The following is a 22,181-nucleotide window of genomic DNA, read 5'->3' as shown; positions in this document are numbered from 1 at the left end:
GAACCGTTTTCTGTCTAGTCCCGTTGACCTGCACACGGACCGTATCCCTCCATACACCTCCCAACCATGTATCTGTCCAATTTATTCTTAAATATTAAAAAAAAGAACCCGCATTTACCACCTCATCTGGCAGCTCATTCCACACTCCCACCACTCTCTGTGTGAAGAAGCCCCCCGAATATTCCCTTTAAGATCCCCCCCCTCACCCTTAGCCCATGTCCTCTGTTTTTTTTCTCCCCTTGCCTCAGTGGAAAGAGCCTGCTTGCATTCACTCTATCTATACCCATCATAATGTTATATAACTCTATCAAATCTCCCCTCATTCTTCTACGCTCCAGGGAATAAAGTCCTAACCTATTCAACCTTTCTCTGTAACTGAGTTTCTCAAGTCCTGGCAACATCCTTGTAAACCTTCTCTGCACTCTTTCAAACTTATTAATGTCCTTCCTGTAATTTGGTGACCAAAACTAAACACAATACTCCAGATTCGGCCTCACCAATGCCTTATACAACCTCATCATAACATTCCAACTGTTATACTCAGTACTCTGATCAATAAAGGCCAATGTACCAAAACAACAGGAATTCTGCAGATGCTGGAAATTCAAGCAAGGGTCTCGGCCTGAAACGTCTACTGTACCTCTTCCTAGAGATGCTGCCTGGCCTTCTGCATTCACCAGCAACTGTGATGTGTGTTGAATGTACCAAAACCTCACTTTACGACCCCATCTACCTGTGACGCCACTTTTAGGGAATTTTGTATCTGTATTCCCAGATCCCTCTGTTCCACTGCACTCCTCAGTGCCTTGCCATTTACCATGTATGTTTTACCTTGGTTTGTCCTTCCAAAGTGCAATACCTCACATTTGTCTGTATTAAACTGCATTTGCTATTTTTCAGCCCAATTTCCCATTTGGTCCAAGTCCCTCTGCAAGCTTTGAAAATAAACAAATAAAATCCCGTCAGGTTTTCTGCTGTCAATGGTGAAGGAATTTATCTGAACGACAAAGCACCCTGTAGTAATACAAGACCTCATACCGGTGGTGTACCTCAAGATAATACATAGCCGGACATACTTTATCTTTCCGAAAAAAAAAACCATAGAAAACATACAACACAATACAGCCCTTCTGCCCAAAACGCTATGCCGAACATGTCCCGACCTTAGAATTACTTAGGCTTTACCCATAGCCCTCTGTTTTTCTAATCTCCATGTAGCCATCCAGGAGTCTCTTAAAAGACCCTATCGTTTCCGCCGCCACCACCGCCACCGGCAGCCCAGTCCACACATTTATCACTGTCTGCGTAACAAAACTTACCCTGACATCTCCTCTGTACCTACTTCCAAATACCTTAAAACTATGCCCTCTCATGCTAGCCATTTCAGCCCTGGAGAAAAGCCTCTGACTATCTACACGATCAATGCCTCCCATTATCTTGTACACCTCTATAAGGTCACATCTTATCCCCCGTCGCTCCAAGGAGAAAAGGCCGAGTTCACTCAACCTATTCTCATAGGGCATGCTCCCCAATCCAGGCTACATCCTTGTAAATCTCCTCTGCACCTTTTCTATGGTTTCCACATCCTTCCTGTAGTGGGGGACCAGAATTGAGCACAGTATTCCAAGTGGAGTCTGACCAGGATCCTATATACCTGCAACATTGCCTCTTGGCTCTTAAACCCGATCCCACGATTGGTGAAGGTCAATGTACCGTGTTCATCCAATTCAGCTTCTGAAGTCGTAATTAAATACATATGAACAGTTGTGAATATGAGAAAACCAGTGAAATTCAGAATTACAGCAACACACATCAAAGTTGCTGGTGAACGCAGCAGGCCAAGCAGCATCTATAGAAGAGGCGCAGTCGACGTTTCAGGCCGAGACCCTTCGTCAGGACTGATTCAGAATTACATCAGTTCCGATTGCAAACTGATGGAGACAAGATCAACTGCGGATCAGCGATGCACCCCGACAAAGAAATTGCGACCATGCAGAGCAATGCGGAAAACGCTTCAGCATCTTCAGCTCAAATCATGCCTTCAGCGCCGCGGGCGATAACGGGTCCATATTGCAGTCTAGCATTGACCACGACAATAATAAAAGTTGGCGGTACATAAAACAAATAAAACAAGACTCAGATGGAACACGTTAGTTGAAGTTGTACAAATGTTCGGGCCAAAGTGGAGATGAAAATCACACAGCACAGCATTATTAGTGATCTCCCCCTAATAAACAGTATCCCTGGTACCGTAATATACAGAATATACTCAATCTGAATTGAAGTCAAACAATATAGGTGACTCTGAATAAAACTAAATCGAAATAAACATTCTGACACATCAGGCAGGACATTGTCCAAATAAATACAATACTCAGGGCCTTGTCCCATTGTATATGTAGCACCGCACATAAAGCCGCATTAACGTACTGGATGCAGAGTCTAGTTCAAGAGTGTAATGACAGTCATTATTTTCTCTCAGTATACAATGTCCGATACAATCTTAAAACCGGGAAATATACTAAATAAACAAAAAGATAATCCCCTCGCAAGAAGAAACCGCACAGGGGCATGAATCAAATAAAAAGCAGACCTGGTGGAATTTTAATCTCCTAAAAAGTGATGAATTTCCTCACAATGATTACACGCTGGTTATAAGATAGCAACGCTGAACCGCAATTCTCAGCATGAGACACAGCCTGGTAAGTCATCAAAGAGTAGAAAGAAATAGAAAGAAATATGTCAGCAAACTAAATGAACCTCAAACCACCGCTTTATAAATTGTTATTAGCAGATGAAATCTTAAACGGCCAAACTATTGAAAATAAATAGAATATTGACACTTCCTTCCGAGGAAACCGTCTGCAGTAACACAGTGCCGAATGCAGATCATCTATCTCTGAAATATATCCGAATGATAGAGAATATAAGAACCATACAATGCCAAAAACAGTTTCTATGTGTAAAGTAATCTCCCGAAACCTCCACGTCATTGAGCCTTCCGTCCTTAGAATAAGCCTTAAATAACACACCTCAATATTTCCAGATGAGTTCCAATAGTGGATCTGCCTGACCGATACAAAACAATGAATGAGGGAATTCCTTCCAAAGTAGCAGAACAATATGGCTCCTTCAAATATGTTAGAATAACCAGAACCTGACAATATTGCAGCGAATATATTGAAGCATTTAGATTACCTCAAGTCCTCGGACTGATAGATCTGTGCAAACATACCGAGTGTTACGAGACAGGAATTCTAAGCATACGAAGCAATTAATTGTAGAGAATAAATAGGGTCCATAACATAAATCTTCATTCCGGTGTCCCGGACTCGAACCCCTCCAGTAAAGTTAACATCTCACATGCATGGCGTACATGGAATCATACACCACGCTGAGGTCCTCAACGGTAAACGGAATATCTTATCCAAATGTAACTTAATTCCGAAGTATTTTAAGAGATTCCTGGATAGGTTCTCGGAGCTTAGATTAACAGAGAGCTATGGGTAAATCTAGGTAATATCACAGCATTGTGGGCCGAAGGGCCTGTATTGTGCTGCAGGTTTTCTCTGTTTCAGAGTTTCTGATTTCCACAGTCACGCCCCATCATGCATATCCCCATTCTTCACTGTGAATTTGTTCCATATCCCGTTGCAGTTCCCTTGATTAACACGGAAAGTAAACCCATCAGCATTTTAGAGATTCTCAGCGTAATCGTCCAAGACACATCCTGCCAATTGAACGCTACGGAAGCACATTACCCGCACAACAACATCAGAATGACCGAGGGACTGATGGCAGCATTCCGGCAGAGGAATCTGGGAGAAAACAACAACCCTCGTTGATGGCTCAGCAGTGGACACGGAGAGAAGTGTCAAAATCTCGGGCGACAATATCTCCGAGGATCCGGCATTGGTCCAGCACAGTAATGCAATCGCGATAGATGACAGGGGCTCGACAGCAATAGCTGCTTGTTTAAATACAGTATATCACGGATGTCCGAAACAGTGAAGCTCCCCCGACACTGTCCCATCACACACTCTCCCGGGGTCAGACACAGAGTGCAGCTCCTTCCGCACCGTCCCATCACACTCCATGAAAAATATACAAGACAGATTACAGACCAGCTGAGGCTGTCAGAAGAAAACCGAAATGAATATTATATTATTTGAGTGGGACGTCGCTCGAATAAACTCAAACTCTGGTGCACATAGTGGAACGGATAACAGAATCGGGAAGCATAAGTGTGAAGAGATACACGGTAAAGGCAGCAATTTAGAATTGCTCAGGGATATGTATGCACATAAATGCTGCTGGAACATGAAACGCGGTGCCTCTGAGAGGTTTGTTCCTATCAAATTCTGAATTTACTTACGCACTTATTAACCTAAATTAATTAATTTCAATATTTTCATATAGTGTGCAGAATGTAGTTCTAACAAATAGCTCAAGGAATACAAAATCTATTTTATTGTTTTTTTTATTGGACTTACTGTATTTACTTGATTTGAGCGGGAAAGATAGAGAAAAATACAGGCCCGCTCACACGAAATCAGATGTTCACAGGTACTGGACAGAGACGACACGCTTTCTGCTCGAGCAGAGAGTGACAGATACAGAATAAGACACACACACTCACACTGTAACAGAGACTGATAGATACAGAATCAAACCCACACTTTCACACTGTAACAAAGACTGACAGAAACAGAATGAAACCCACACTCTCACAAAGTAGCAGATACTGACGGATATAGAATCAAACCCACACTCTCACACTGTAACAGAGACTGACAGATACAGAATGATACCGACACTCTCACACTGTAACAGAGACTGACAGATACAGAATGAAACCCACACTCTCACACTGTAACAAAGACTGACAGAAACAGAATGAAACCCACACTCTCACAAAGTAGCAGATACTGACGGATATAGAGTCAAACCCACACTCTCACACTGTAACAGAGACTGACAGATACAGAATGATACCCACACTCTTACACTGTACAGAGACTGGTATGTAAAAAAATGAAATGCATATGCTCTGAACGAGAGAGTAGGAACTAAAGAACCCCACACTTGCAGGCATGTGACAAGGCAAAGTTAGAGATAGTGGGGTGAATTAAAATGTAACAGGTGAGCAAAATGTGCAAGCGGGGTTAGTGCAGGAGTGAAGGGGATACATTTCAATGCACGCAGTACTTGTAGATGATGCTGTAACGCACACAGACATTGGCAGTTATGTTGTGGGTATCTCTGAGTCGTGGCTGGAAGCAGATTATAGCTGGGAGTTTAACATCCGTGAATACACATTGTATCGAAAGGACAGGTATGAAGGCATAGGGGCTGGGCTGTCTCTGCTGGAAGTTGTACATGGGCCTTTAATAAATAGAGTCCAGAAATTGAGTTACAGATTAGAATGGGATATAGAAAAGGCGGGTACACAGGGTATCATTACTATCGTCATGGCGATTTGAATATGCAGGTAGATTGGGAAAATCGGGTTGGTGATGGAAAGTTTAAAATACTCAGACATGCGCATACACACATACACAGACACATACACACACATGCATACACGCGCACGATTATACACAAACTCAGATATGCATGCACAAATTCACACATACACACCATATTTACATGCACACATACACACACAGACATACACACAACCACACACACACACGTATGCACTAACACACGTATGCACTAACACACACGTACAGATACAGATACACACACATACATATACAGATATACGCATACAAACGCACACACACATACACACCAACGGATATAGATCTACACAAACTCACACAAACATACACGCACATACACACACAGACATACAAATAACTACACATACACTTGCACACGCAGTAACACACATACGCATACAGACAGACACACACACACACGCAAATACCCACATTGATACACATGTACATATTCACAACGCGCACAAACACATTCACACATATGCATCCACACACAGAAACACTCACAGGATCACACACAAATATACACAAATATCATACACACATATACACAGACAAACTCACAAACTCTCACGCAGGCAGATACACACATGGACATACAGATACAGTGATACTAAAGATCTGGAGAAGATAGTTTATGAGATGTGGGGAACCGTGGACAGCTCTGAGCTTCAAGTTGTCGGAAATAAACACTATTCCAGGGAAGTTGATCAAACTGACGGCAGCATCGATGTCGTCCAGGGGTGGTGGAGAACCGGACAGCGTGTCTATGTACACAGCGGGTATGTTTTATATCTGATGGAGAACCGGACAGAGTGTCTGTGTACACAGCGGGTATGTTTTATATCTGGTGGAGAACCGGACAGAGTGTCTGTGTACACAGCGGGTATGTTTTATATCTGATGGAGAACCGGACAGAGTGTCTGTGTACACAGCGGGTATGTTTTATATCTGATGGTGAACCGGACAGAGTGTCTGTGTACACAGCGGGTATGTTTTATATGGTGGCACATAGTGGGACTGGATGGGGTGGATTCAATAGCTGACCGGCCAAAGTGGAGCTGCTGAATGAAAACATAATGTGAATGACCTTAACCTGAATTCAGCAGGCGGAGACTGAGAGGGGTTTTCGTGTGTCCCCGGATCCAGAGCACACTGAGTGGAAACGGATCTATTTGTAGATGAAACAGCAGGAGAGACAGTGAAAAGTGCCGACAATGCTGGAAACATCGATTCCGGAATGCTTCTGGAAAGGGAATCACAGTGAAAGTTTCTGGTTGGAAAATAAGAGCAGTCGTGATCGCTGCCAATACAACTGTGTAAAATTTGTAAATGAAGCCACTTATTGTTCACTTGCTGGTCTCATTGCGCATTGGGTGGAATGACACAGAGGGATCTGACTGAGGTAATGTTAATGGTATTGACGTGCCCGTGTTTCATCCCCACAGCATTTACACCTGAGACACTGCCGGTGATGTAATTTGTTTGTTCAATAACAATGATCAGAGGTGGGACCTTGTCACTGGAGACTAATCCCCGGTATAAATCAGAGTCTGTTGCAGTACGTCAGCCCAGAGTGTCTTGCCGAGCTGTGGAATTCAGAGAAACAGCGTTCACTGCCACTCAAATGGGATATCCAGTAATCTTGCGGATTGAAGACATTTACTACCCAGTTATTGCAGCCGTTGGAATTCCCGGTAAGCCGCTGCCACACCTGTAAACGGCAGGAACTGAGAGTTAATTCTGATGGTCTGAAGTGTTTCTCTCGCTACTTGTTTCCACAGCTACCTGTCCAGTCCCCGCATTTCAGTCATGGGCGGAAGGCGATGACAATATTAATCCCATTGCTTTCGGAGTAGGCAGTGCTCCATATTGGAGCCGAGATGCTGCCTGTGACTGAAATTCTCTCCGCTGTCTCGATGTCATGGAATAATTGTAAATTGCACAGGAGGACAGCGGGCTGCACTGCATCCGCGGGAGCCGGCCGACCTTCTGTTCTGTCCGTCAGTGAATTGCGTGACTGGGTGATGGAACAACCCGAATGGTTTATTTATTGTAGAAATGTGATCAGAGGGAGCTGCCGGTATGGATTTCATTTCATTCCTGTGCTGCTCAGAGCCAGTGATACTGGTATTTAATGTCCATCCCTTACTGCGGCCGAGGGGCATTTAGACAGCTGTCATCTCGGCGGGGTGGGACTTCACCCGTATTTAATGCCGATCCCTTACTGCGGCCGAGGGGGCATTTAGACAGCTGTCATCTCGGCGGGATGGGACTTCACCCGTATTTAATGCCCATCCCTTACCTCGGCCGAGGGGCATTTAGACAGCTGTCATCTCGGCGGGGTGGGACTTCACCCGTATTTAATGCCGATCCCTTACTGCGGCCGAGGGGGCATTTAGACAGCTGTCATCTCGTCGGTGGGGCACTTCACCCAGACATAACCCTTTTATAAAAAAAAAAACTAAGCAAGTTCTCGGCCACTCCGATATTGCACCTGTCTGTGGCTTCATATGCTCTTGGTCCGGTTTCCACCATTTGTAGCAGAAATAAAACACAATATCAAGTCTAATACTATTATAATTTTGCTCTATCGCCCTTACAGGTCAGTAATTTCTCTGCTTCTTTCCCTCTCTCTTGCAGTTAACCTGGTGCCGATTGTGATCCTGTCCCGAGGAAAGTGCGGTCTCTCCAAATGTATCACTCGCTACCTGCTGGGAATGACAGCGGCCGATCTCCTGGTCGTTATTTCTGACCCTCTGCTGAAGTGGACTGTTTACATATACTTTTGGTCTTCCTTCCTCTATTGGACTCCCGCTTGTAGGGTTGTTCGTTATCTGCTTTTAGCAAGCACCGGGGTCTCTGTCTGGCTGACAGTCGCGTTCACCTTTGACAGATTTGTGGCCATTTGTTGTGAAAAGCTGAAAACGAAATATTGTACCGAAAGAACGGCGGCTGTGGTTATCGGGACAGTGAGTGTGCTGGGGTGTTCAGAAAGTATTCCTTTCTACTATACATTAGATCCGTTGATGACAATTGATGGAGTTTTCTATGGGTGTGTGACCAAAGCGAGCTTCTATATCTCCCCCTCGTGGTCCGCACTTCAGATGATTCATCGCATTTTAATACCTTGTCTGCCATTTATTCTGATTTTACTGTTCAATGCTCTGACAGTTAGACGGATTGTTTCCGCCAATAAAATCCGGATGGGGCTCCGGGGCCGCAGCAGCGGAAAGAAAGACAAGGACCCGGAGATGGAGAACCGAAGGAAATCGGTCGTTTTGCTATTCAGTATAACCAGTAGTTTTATACTTCTGTGGTTAACACGGCTGATTTTTGATATCTACGTAGAGATTGCAAACATCTCTCGTTACACGGACACGGATCCGATTTATATCGCAGACTCCGCGGCGACGATGCTGCAGATCCTCAGCTCCTGCACCAACACGTGTATTTACGCCGTGACTCAGAGCAAGTTCAGAGAGGAGCTGAAGAACGCGGTGAAATACCCGCCGAAACTGTTAACTAAATTTCTAAAATTATAGAGCGACTTGCTGGTTTCTGCAGGAGATTTAAGTCAAACACCATGTTTCTTCCATAAGTTGTCTACTTGCCGATATGTAGGACCACGGGTAACAACTGAGCGCTCTGAAATACGCATGCATTTTGTGGTGATATATGTCACTCGCTGTTTACTCCGTACAGGTGAAATGTGTCCTTCATCAGATATGTAATAAGTAAGAATCGTCTCAGCTGTAATTCACCCCGATGGAAGATCTATCGTCAGCTCCCGCCAGTTTTATTTTAATCATCTCCATTACATCTGACAGCGTCTATTTAGGAAGAATCCGCTCCCTTTTGTCCATTCTCTCCGTTGTTAGTGATTCATCCTGTTTAGTGATGTTGGCGGTGTTTTACTCCCAATATCTCCCACGTTGACTCGCAACGTTATCAGACTGCAACATAGCGGAGGTGTGTGTGTGTGTGTGTGTGTGTGTGTGTGTGTGTGTGTGTGTGTCTGTGTGTGTGTGTCTGTGTGTGTGTTTCTTTCCTTTTCCGACTCCGTTTCCATCTCCGGACTGCTCCGCTTTGTCCTTTCATTTCTGCCACTTTATCTCCTTTCACATCCTAAAGTCCAGTGAAAATTTGTTTCCTCTGTTCTCTTTTTCCGTCTGTCCACACGTCCGGTCGCATCCTGAACAAAATTTAATCTCATTGCAAACTAGTGAGTTTCACGTGAGGGAAACATGATCGCGTTGAAAGATAGCGTGTGTTTTTTTCTCTTCTTTTTTTTCAACTTCATCTCCATCCCGACCTGCTCCCACGTTGTCCCTGCATATCTCCGGCTTCATCTCTGTTCACATCCCAAGGCCTCGTCATAGTCTTCTTCTTTCCTTCCCCGGCCGTTCTCTGTTTCTCTCTGACCACACCTTCTGTCCGGTACTGAACAAAATAAATCTCATTGCAGAAACATATATTTATATTGATAATAAACGTACACTGAAATTTAATGAACTTCCAGAGCAAGAGGAAAAAGTTATTTGTGCTTTTTTTTCTCTCTCTCTCGAACTAACTGGAAGGTTTATCGATGTCTGAAAAATAAAAGAGTGATACTGGAAATCCGAATTAAAATTACTTTAAAAGATGTTGTACAGCTTTCTGACGGAACGTTACCCACTCTGTTGCATTTCCAGTTCCGTCTCGCTGATGTCTTCCCTGCCACCGATCAGTGTTATACAGCACCGGTGATCCTCCTCGCCCGGGGCTGACGGAAGTAAGAGTTGACACGACCAATATATTTTCGAGCGCACAATAGATTAATGCACTTCGCATCAGTTATTACCAACTCAAAGCTTTACCATAAATAATATTTCCAATGATACGTAAGGATTATGTCCCAACTCCGGCTTCATTCTAGTCTTGGCCAATTTAACTCCCAATCAGATTGAGTGTCTTAAAGACAGCAACATAATTGCCTGGCCAGATTAAATGATAAAACCAGAGCATTCCGGAGTTGGTAATCAACTGGGGTCAGTTTTGTCTCTTGTCTGCAGCGCAGGTTCTTACGTTGTTGACTGTTGTCCGAGTCTAATGGCAAATATGAGAACATCTGCAGAAGCTGGAAACCAAAATAATACCCACAGAATCCTAAGGAGCTCAGCAAACCAGGTAGAATTTATGCAAAAGAGTAAACAGTCAATGTTTCGGGCCGACACACTTCAGCAGGGAGATCCAATTTAATAGGATTGGACGTTTCTACCATGATTATATGTGTAAGATGCTGAGGGGCGTTGATCGTGCGGATAACCAGAGGCTTCTTTCCCGGGGATGAAATGGCTAACACGTGGGGTATACTTTTAACGTGCTTGGAAATAGGTACCGACGGAATGTCAGAGTTAAGTTTTCACACAGAGAGTGTTGGGGGCGTGGAATGCACTGCCGGCGGCGGTGATGGAAGCGAATACAATGGCCTCTCAGACAGGTAGATGGTACTTGGAAAACTAAAGGTCTATGCGCCGGGGAAATACAAGGCAGTTTCTAGATTAGGTCACATGGTGAGCACAACATTGTGGGCCGAAGGGCGTGTAATGTGCTGTAGGGTTCTCTGTTCTATGTTTTTAATTGTAGTGTCGGCGACAGTTGTTAGACAACCAGGCATGTCTCTTACAGCTGCTGGTAATTGTGCAGAACACTATGCAGTGGGTTGTCTGCGGCTCCGTGTCGTTCTGTTAAATGGCCATTAGTAAACCCTTGACATGCTATCTTGCTATTCGCAATTAAGTATTGCAAAAACAGTCACTCATTATCACGACCTGGTTTTGGAACTGGTGGTATAAGAGAATTACAGGGACTATAGGTTGGTGGTAACACTTCCTGATCGAGAAGTGCTTTCATGACAGGTTTCATACTTTCCATTGCCTGCAGTCACAAATCATATTGAAGTATAGAGGGCAGAGTAGCACAGGTCTTCGAGTGGTGGGGCGGAATGTACGAGCTCCTCGTGATTTTTGTGTGTCGCCCACAGGGAGGGAGGTACCTGCGAAAGCAACACGTGCACGACATATTCAGGCAAAGCAAGGGGAACAAGCAGGGGAAATTTTGTTTTAACGATGAAGAGGGAAAAATTATACATCCAACCTGAGCGGTATGAAGTTGTAGAGAAGCGTTAGTACTAAACTGATTTATGCACTGTGTTCGGTTTAACTCCTGTAAAGTCTGCAGCACGGGTTCGAGCGGTTCAGAAGTCGCAGGGGTTTTGATGGCTCTGGTGACATGAGGGATTGAGTTCGGCAATTTAAATCGCTCATTCTGTTCTGCATTCAAAAACACTTCTGCCACTACGCCCTCTAGACCATAATAGATGGGCCCGGTTCAGGAAAGAGTTTCTGCTCTGTTACACACGGAAAGGAGCTTTTGGTGATTGCTCTGCTGAGATGTTTCAGTGTATCGGGCGGTGCAGTGTAAATGTATCAGGGGTCGACATGTCAGAATAAGCTGTCGTTGATAATACGTATCGTTAGGCAGTTTAAGAGTGTGCGTACCATCTGTATGGTAGCGCAGAGTTGTCCTGCAAGACTATTCCAGCAGAAGAGTCCCATCTGTCAAGGAAACGGGAAATACATAGACACATCGAAAACCTACAGCACAATACAGGCCCTTCGGCCCACAAATCTGTGCCGAACATCTCCTTACTTTAGAAATTACCTCGGGTTACCCATAGCCCTCTATTTCTCTGAGCTCGTGTACCTTTCCAGGAGTCTCTTAAGATACCCTATTGTATCTGCCTCCACCACCATCGCCGGCAGCCCATTCCACGCACTCACCACTCTCTGCATAAAAAACACTTACCCCTGACCACTCCTCCGTACCTACTTCCAAGCACCTTAAAACTGTGCCCTCTCGTGCTAGCCACTTCAGCCCTGGGAAAAAGCCTCTGACTATCCACACGATCAATGCCTCTCATCATTTTGTACACCTCTATCAGGTCACCTCTCATCCTCAGTCGCCGCAAGGAGAAAAGGCCGAGTTCACTCAACCGATTCTCATAAGGCATGCTCCCTAATCCAGGCAATCCTAGTAATTCTCCTCTGCAGCCTTTCTATGGTTTCCACATCCTTCCTGTAGTGAGTCAACCAGAACTGAGCACAGTACTCCAAGTGGGGTCTGACCAGGGTCCTCTATAGCTGCAACATTACCACCCGGCTTTTAAACTTGGTCCCACGATTGATGAAGGCCGATGCACCGTGTGCTTTCTTAACTACAGAGTCAACCTGCACAGCAGCTTTGAGTGTCCCATGGACTCGGAACCCAAGATCCCTCTGATCCTCCACACTGCCAAGAGTCTTATCATTAATGCAGTCAGAAACGGGAAATGCATTCAGTTATGTTTCCTCCTATTTTTTTGCCTGCACCTGGTAACCTCTCGAAAATAACTATGCTGACGTGATGTCGCACAATTGCAGCCTTACAGAATCCCCTTTCACCACGGTCCATTGTTAACGTTATCTCCGTCATTATCGTTTTTCCCTTTACATATCCCTGAAAAGGTTTGGAGTGAGGGAGGTCGTGGATGCGGGTTGGAAGGAGTGGGCTCAGTGGGAGAAGTCACCGAGATGGAAAAGTTTGAGTGATTTAGCAACACATTAGAATGGAGGATCTGCAATCTGTGTTTTTGAAAGCCTCTTGCCGCTCACGGTACTTTTTTTCCCTGGATTTTGACTCTACTTCCCCACACACAATCATCGTAGAATTTTTCCCGCCCCCACAGTTTCTCTCTTCCGTCTCTCTGCCAAACTCCGGTATCTTTCTCATCCCAGTCTCTCTTTACATCCCCATCTCGCTCTCCCCAGACTCTTTCTCCCCCATCCCGCCGTACACTGTGCCCTGTCTCTCTTCACTCTGTCTCTTTCCAGTCTCGCTCTCTCCCTGTCTCTATTCCGTTCCAGTCTGTCTTCTCCACCCACCCGTCTCTCCCCAGCACACTCTTAGCCCTCCCCCAACTCCGACTTCTCTGCCCATCCGAAATCTCTCATCACCCCGTCCTCTCTCTCCACCCAATGTCCTTCTATCCCGATCACTCTGTCCCCGTTGCTCTCACGTACCTCACCGGCCTCTCTCCCGTCTCGTTTCTCCACTCTCCCTTCTCGTCTCTATCTCTGAGATTCTTCCTCTACCTATTCTTTCTATCCCCAAATCTTCCTCTCGCTTTTACCCAGTCTCTCTCTCCCTCCCACCGACTCCCTTCCCGACCACTCTCTCACCTGTCTCTCGCTCTCTCTCCCTGGTTTCTTTCTCCCCCAGTACGGCTCCATGGCATGCCTTTCCTCCTATCTTTCTCTCGCCTCCGTCTCTCTCTCTGTCTTCTCTCGTCCTCTCCCTTTCCCGTCATCTTCTTGCCCGTCTCGTTCCCTTCCCATCTCCTTTCCTGTTTCTTTCGTCCCTTTTCATTATCCCTAGCCCAGTCTCTCTTAACACTGTCACGGACCCCGTGACGGGGATAAAGAACCAGCAGAGATGGAAAACACTTTGGAGTCTCGTATTGCTATAAACTAATAATATTTATTAGTAACTACGCAATACAGTAATATAAATGTAGATAAATCAAACAGGTTAGCAATGATTATATATAAAAGTAAGTGTGGAATATATGTGTATGAAAACCAAGCTTCTTTAAGTCTAGGGGTCAAAAGATAAAGTCTTACGACGTTGGGTAAAGTTCAGTTCAGTTCGTGGTATTTAGTTGAGTAGTGATGGAGAGAGTGACAGAGAGAGAGAGAGAGAGACACACAGAGAGAGAGAGAGAGTGACAGAGAGAGAGAGAGAGAGTGACAGAGAGAGAGAGAGAGAGAGAGAGTGACAGAGAGAGAGAGAGAGAGAGAGAGTGACAGAGAGAGAAAGAGAGAGAGAGAGAGAGAGAGAGAGAGAGAGAGATCAGATGATCCTTCAGGTGAGCTGATGTCCTCGATCTTCTCTTCGTCCTCCGAAATCCTTTACAAGTCACCGTCTGTGACTTTAACCAGGGGGACCGGTCTTCCTGTGGTGGAGCTAACAACCAGGCGAGGGTGGACACATAGACAACTCCCCACCAGTCAACCCCTTCTTCACCGATGGAATAGCAATTTGGATCGATCCGCCTGATCGATCCTCCAAAAGCCAACTTTTTCTGCGGCACAACAATGCTCATTCAGTGTCCAGATCATGTGTCCTAGGTCTGTATTATCTGGCCTCTCATTTATTTCACCAGGCTGAGCATCACCTGTCATTCAAAGAGTCCCTCCCTCCTTTGTAAAGGAGTGCAAGCAGGCAACATATCCTTGAAAGTAATATCAACAACCAGCCTTCGGTCACCATAGCAACCTTCGACCCTGCTCGGTGCCCTCTCCAACTCCAAACTCAGTAAAAATCCAAAGTTACTTCCAATGCCTTAAAGTGACAGTCCAACCGTTAATCATCGTTTCTCTCTCTCTTTTCCAAACAAACCATCAATGATAAATGTCTCTCTCCAAACAGTTAATAGGCACTCTTGGATCCTCTCACACTCCCCTTCCTCAAGGAAAAAAAATGTCGAAGACATTTTTTTTTTAAATGTCCATCACAGGGTTTTAAATAATACAGGGAAAAACATCAGATGACAAAGCAAAAATGTGTACAGTTTTCAACTTAACATCGGGATAAGCAATCAGCTATGATGTTATCAGTACCTTTTACATGTTTTATTACCAAATCAAATTCCTGCAATACTAGAATCCAATTTAACAACCTCCTATTTTATCTTTCATTTTATTTAAAAATATCAGCGGATTGTGATCTGTGTAAATCACAAGAGGTCTTTCGGCAGGGCAAGTATAAACGTCAAAATGTTGTAAGGCCAGAATAAGTGCCTATAACTCCTTTTCAACAGTTGAATATTTTTTCTGGTGTACATTAAATTTATTTGACAAATAAGCTACTGGGTGTTCAATATCATCCACACCCTTCTGTAACAGTACTGCCCCAGCAGCTTCATCACTAGCATCTGTGGCGATTGAGAATGGCTTTGAGAAATCCGGTGCTTTGAGCACAGGATGATAACACAGGATGGTTTTCAAATGTTCAAACGCCTCCTGGCAAAGATCACTCCATGCAAACCTTTCACTCTTCCCTAGGAGCTTTGTTACGGGGAGAGTAAAGCCAGCAAAGTTCTTACAGAATTTTCTATAATACCCAACCATACCCAAGAACCTTATCAAAGCTTTCTTGCTAGTTGGAACAGAAACTTCAGCAATCGGTTGAACCTTGGCCTTGGCCCACTACATACCCCAGATATGTGACTGTGGCAAGGCCAAATTCACTTTTAACAAGGTTCACCGTAAGATTGGCCTTAGAAAGTCTATCAAACAGTTTCTCTACCGCTGCAATATGTTCTTCCCATGTGTCACTCCAGACCACGAGGTCATCAATATGGCCTCTGTGTTTTCTAACCCTTTAATCACCGAACTGATCATTCTCTGAAATATCCCTGGTGCATTTTTGATCCCAAAGGGCAAAACATTGTATTCATACAGCCCTGAGGGTGTAACAAACGCTGAGATCTCTCTGGCTAGGTCAGTCAATGGAACACACCAGTATCCCTTTAACAGATCAATCTTCGTGAGGTACTTAGCCTTTCCCACTTTACCAACACAGTCATCCACTCTGGGGATAGGATAAGCATCCGCCTTGGTTTTGGCATTAATTTTCCGGTAGTCAGTACAGAATGTTATGGTACCGTCCGGCTTAGGTACAAGGACGCATGGTGACGCCCAGTCTGAGGTAGATGGCCTAATAACACCGGTTGCTAGCATGTACCCGATCTCTTTTTCAACTTATTTATTTTTCCCGAAGTTCATTCTATAAGGATGCTGTTTAATGGGCTGAGCTGAATTCAGAATGACATCATGCACTGCCCCAGTGCACCGCCTTGGTGTGTCAGGAAATAAATCTTTATGTTTCTTAATTAGCTCCTGCAATTGCTCTCTTTGTGCAGGCCCCAGATGACCAACCTTATCAGTAAGGTCCTTTAAGAGAAGGGAATTTGTAAGTCTCGTGGACACAATACTCAGTTTAGTGAAATAATTTTTCTCCTCATTATCAAATTCCTCAGCCCCCTTTGTTTTCGAGGTCATACCTACTGGTACCACCTCAGAATCATGTTACGGTTTCAACATATCAACGTGAACCAGCTGCGTGGCCTTCCTCCTGTCAGGAGTTTCAATATCGTAATTCAAAGAATGAATTTTCTTCACTATGCGGTAGGGCCCATGGAATTTTGCTTGGAGGAGGTAGGTCACAAGAGGGAACAGCATCAGTACTTTGTTTCCAACTTCAAACACTTGCTCCCTCGCTCTCTTATCAAACCACTGTTTCATTTTAATTTGGGAGTGCTGCAGATTCTTCCTGGCAAGGTCACAGGCCTTGTTAAGCCTTTCTCGGAATTTTAAAACATAGTCTAACACGCCGACACGCACTTCTAGGTTAGACCATTGCTCCCTGAGCAGGGTCAAAGGTCCTTTGGGCCTATGGCCAAAAATGAGCTCAAACGGGCTGAACCCCAAGGACTCTTGAATGGTGTCCCTCTCAGCAAAAAGTAGCAAGCTTATCCCCTCATCCTAATCCTTGTCGTTCTCATGGCAGTAGGTCTTAATCATGGTTTTTAAAGTGGAATGAAACCTCTCCAGAGCCCCTTGAGACTCCGGGTGGTATGCAGATGACACAATCTGTTGAGCTCCCAGCTCAGACACTACTTGCTGGAACATTTTTGAAGTGAAGTTGCTACCCTGGTCAGATTGAATTTCTTTGGGTAAACCTACCAGTGCGAAAAACTTGCTGAGTGCTTTTACCACAGTCTTGGCCTGGATGTTTCTGAGAGGCACAGCTTTCTGGAATCTAGATGCAGCAGACATTATTGCTAACAAATACTGATGACCAGCTGCAGTCTTTGGCAACGGGCCTACACAATCCACTATAACCCTGGAAAAAGGTTCACCAAAAGCAGGGATTGGCCAAAGTGGTGCTTTTGGAATGGCCTGGTTAGGTTTTCCCACCACCTGACACGTATGATACGCTCTACAGTAATTAACAATATCCTTCCTCACGTTAGGCCAGTAAAACTCCCTCATGATCCTATGCACTGTATTTTTTACTCCAAAATGTCCCCCTAAAGACATCTTACGGGCCAGGTTTAAAAATTCAACCCTGCAAACCTTTGGAACCACCACCTGGTGCACAATAGCCTAATCCTCAATGGCAGGTACAGTGGCTGGTCTCCACGTCCTCATCAACACCCCATCCTTAAGATAATGCCCCACTGTTTCTTTCTGAATTTCCTCCTCAGAGAGAGCTGTCTCTTTTAAATCCACAATTTCTAGATCTTTATTTTCCTCCTCTATGAACTCCTTCCTTGACAAGGACAGGTCTTTCCTCTCCTCCTTGCTTTCCTCAGCCTTACTACCCCTAAAACCTGTTGGTATAAGGACGGTAGGAAAGTCTCAGATAAATCAATATTAGCAGCAGCAGCCTTTCTGTGTCACTGCGCATGCGGGATACCCATCAGCCTCTCTGGGCGGGTCCTCAGCAGCAGCTGAACTGTTGGATAAATATCCCCACCTGCAAGGTCATTACCGAGTAAGACATCAACATGGTCTACCCGTCGTTCAGATTGGACTCCTTTTCTGACTGGTTTCGTTACTAAGTCACATTTCAAGATTATCTTATGCAAAGGCACGTCCTCTGTTCCTTTTCCAAAGCCCTTAATGATTTTTACTTCCCCAGTGTCTGTCTCAGCACCGAATTCCAAAACATTATTTTCTATCAGTGACTGGAAAACTCCAGTATCTCTCCATATTCTAACTGGGACTGGGTTTGACCCTTCCTTCACAGACACAAACCCTTCTTAAATAAGTCTCTCGAGTCCCTCTTATATTTTAACCGTCTGAACGCCGGCAGTTGGGGTTTTCTCTTTCTCCTTTCCTTTTCCCCTTTTCGTAGCAAAACAATTTGACGCCACATGGCCAGGTTTTCCACAAGAGTAACACTTAAAACTGGGAAATTTTACCCCCGACTGCTTCCCTCCCTCCTTACTTTTATCACTAATCCCCGGTTTACTCTCTGGTTTAGCCGGTGGATTATCTGTACTCCCTTGTGGGTTAATCTTAGTGGGGGAAAACTTAACTTTATGAGTTAGGGCATATTCGGCTGCTAACTTAGCAGTTTCTGACAGTGTCGCTGCCCCTTTTCCATCTAAGTGCGTCCTTATCTCCGCCGAGACGCAGTTTTTAAACTCTTCAATCAATATCAAATTCTTCAAGTTACCAATATTCTCATTTTCCTCTTTTGAAGCACACCACCGATGAAAGTATACCCGTTTCTCATGGGCAAACTCCACATACGTTTGGTTCCAGGATTTTCTCAAACCTCGAAACCTTTGGCTGTACGCCTCCGGGGCTAACTCATAAGCCTTAAACACAGCATCCTTCACTTTATCATAATCTTTTGCGTCTTCAAGAGACAGGGCTGCATATGTTTGCTGAGGCTTCCCCGTAATCACACTCTGTAGTAACACCGCCCACTGCTCCCGCGGCCACTCCCGATTACGGGTCACTTTCTCGAAATGTAGGAAATACCTATCAATTTTTGCTTCATCAAATGGAGGCACTAACATAATTTCTCGACTGACACTAAACTCTTCATCACGGTTCACCACCTGAGCGTTCTGTTGCCATCTCTCCCTTTCAAACGCACTCTGTTTCTCTGCCTCTCTCATCTACAATTTCAATCTCTCTAACTTTAACTGTTCCAGGTGTACCTCAACCTCCTCATTCACTACAGGAAACCTCCTTAACTCCCCCTCTTCAAGTGTCTGTATAGAGACATAATATTCCGCTATTTTCCTTTGAATTTCTGTTTTCATCATACCTCTCTTTATATTCACTTCTTTAGCAAGGTCCCGCAACTCATCTTTTCTAGCCTTCTTCACGGACACGGGGTCTGGCGGTTCCAGAAATCCCGAAACTTCCATTTCTGCTGTGTTTCCACACAACCAAATCAAAATTCCAAATCAAAAAGGATTTTCCCCAATCAATTCAAACCAGCCTCCCGACCAATTTGTTCATATCGCGGACGTAGGCCCCAATTTTGTCACGTACCCCGTGACAGGAATAAAGTACCAGCAGAAATAGAAACCACTTTGGAGTCTAGTGTTGCTAGAAACTAATAATATTTATTAATAACTACACAATACAGAAAACTAAGTGAACATAAATCAAACAGGGTAGCAATAAGTAGATAAAAGTAAGTGTGGAATATACATATGTGTGAAAAACCAAGCTTCTTTAAGTCTAGGGGTAAAAAGATACAGTCTTACGATATTGAGTAAAGTTCAGTTCAGTTCGTGGAATTTAGTTGAATGGAGATGGAGATGGAGATGGAGATGGAGATGGAGACAGAGACGGAGACGGAGACGCAGACGGAGATGGAGAGAGTTGAGTCTTGAGGTGAGCTGTTGCCGTCGATTTTCTTGCCGTCCTCCGAAATCCTTCACAAGTCACTGACTGTGAACTAACAACAAAGGGGACCGTACTTCGGTGTGGTTGAGCTGTCTACCCAGGCCAGGGTCGGATACATAGACAACTCCCCACCGGTCTTGCCTTTGAATTTTCACTGGCAGAGCACTTGGATCGATCCGCCCGATCGATCCTCCAAAAACCCACTTTCTCTGTGGACACCACAAAGCTCATTTAGTGTCCCGATCATGTGTCTGAGGTTTGTATTATCTGACATCCTATTTATTTCCCTGTGCTAAGCATCACCTGTCATTCAAAGAGTCCCTCCTACCTTTGTCTGTGAGGACATGTAAGCAAGCAACAAGTCCTTGGAAGTAACATCAATAATGTCCTGTTGAGCACCTTCGAGCTGCTCAGTGTTATCTCCAAAGTTACCTCCCGTGACAGTCCAACCATCACTCTTTCTCTCTCTCTCTCTCTCTCTCTCTCTCTCTCTCTCTCTCTCTCTCTTCAAAACAAACCATCAATGATAAATGACTCTCTCTGTATCTCTTCAAACAGTTAATAGGGACACTCCTGCATCCCTTCACACCGTAAACCTCCCTCACCTCCTACCATCTTCAGGAAGGCGTGCAGAAGTTCCTGAAGTCCGATAATATCCACCTCCTCCGCCAGGAGAAGGAACATAGTCCGTTTTGCAAAGTCGTCAACATCCACACGACCCTCGACTTTCCTTGTAACTAATAAACCCATCGGCGTCCATGTCAAATTCCGTAAACGCCGCCCTGAGTTCTATCAAACACGGAATTCGGGCGTCCCCGCCAGTTTCCAGGTTCACAGACCCATTGGAAATGAACTGGAAAGAGCCCCATTGGGAGGCAGATAGTGGGCGTGAATAGGAAGGGGTGGGTCCCATTGGGAGTGAACGGGAAGAGGTGGGACCCATTGGGTGTGAACGGGAAGGGGTGGGTCCCATTGGGAGTGAACGGGAAGAGGTGGGACCCATTGGGTGTGAACGGGAAGGGGTGGGTCCCATTGGGAGTGAACGGGAAGAGGTGGGACCCATTGGGAGTGAACGGGAAGAGGTGGGACCCATTGGGTGTGAACGGGAAGGGCTGGGTCCATTGGGTGTGCGGAATATGGGAAGGAATGAGAAGGGGTGGGGTCCATTTGGAGTTCAGGCGATGGGGATGAATAGGTAAGGGTGGAGTTTGATTGGGAGCGCGGCCCGTGTGAGCGGCCTGGAAGGGACCGCGTCCTCCTAGGAGTGCGGACGGTGGGAGAGGACGGGAAGGGGTGGGGTCCCGGTTTTGCAAAATTGTCCTCATCTTCGATTTCATCCTGAGCTACTTCTGGACCCAAAAAATGAAATCTGATTGTTAACCGCAGGGGTTCTAATATCAACCTGTACTCCCCTGCCCGTGTGTGCCCCCTCACACCTTTGCCCACTCCGTGCACCCCTTTGTTACACTATTTCTCTTCCTGCCCCTCTGACCTCTTCTACAGAGATTAGTGTGTGTGGGGGGGGGAGGGCGCGGGGGTCCCTGTGCTACAAGCTGAGAGTGTCCTCACTAATCCGTTTCAACTCGAGAATTTAGCTGATATATCTCATTCTACAGAGACCTTTTCTCCATGTCTGGGCAGGAGATGGCAAGATTGAACAGTGCAGAGGGAGCTTCACTCTGTGCCAGACCCCGGGAGTGTGTAATGGGACGTGAAGAGGGAGATTCACTCTGTGTCTGACCCCGGGAGTGTCTGATAGGACGGTGTGGAAGGAGCTTTAGTCTATGTCTGACCCCAGGAGTGTCTGATGGGACGGTGTGGAAGGAGCTTTAGTCTATGTCTGACCCCAGGAGTGTCTGATGGGACGGTGTGGAAGGAGCTTTAGTCTATGTCTGACCCCAGGAGTGTCTGATGGGACGGTGTGGAAGGAGCTTTAGTCTATGTCTGACCCCAGGAGTGTCTGATGGGACGGTGTGGAGGGAGCTTCACTCTGTGCCAGACCCCGGGAGTGTCTGATGGGACGGTGTGGAGGGAGATTCACTCTGTGTCTGACCCCAGGAGTGTCTGATGGGACGGTGTGGAGGGAGATTCACTCTATGTCTGACCCCAGGAGTGTCTGATGGGACGGTGTGGAGGGAGCTTCACTCTGCGT

Source organism: Mobula hypostoma, unplaced genomic scaffold (assembly GCF_963921235.1).
Source record: "Mobula hypostoma unplaced genomic scaffold, sMobHyp1.1 scaffold_62, whole genome shotgun sequence".
Classification (NCBI taxonomy): domain Eukaryota; kingdom Metazoa; phylum Chordata; class Chondrichthyes; order Myliobatiformes; family Myliobatidae; genus Mobula; species Mobula hypostoma.
Note: the sequence above shows the minus strand (reverse complement) of the source record.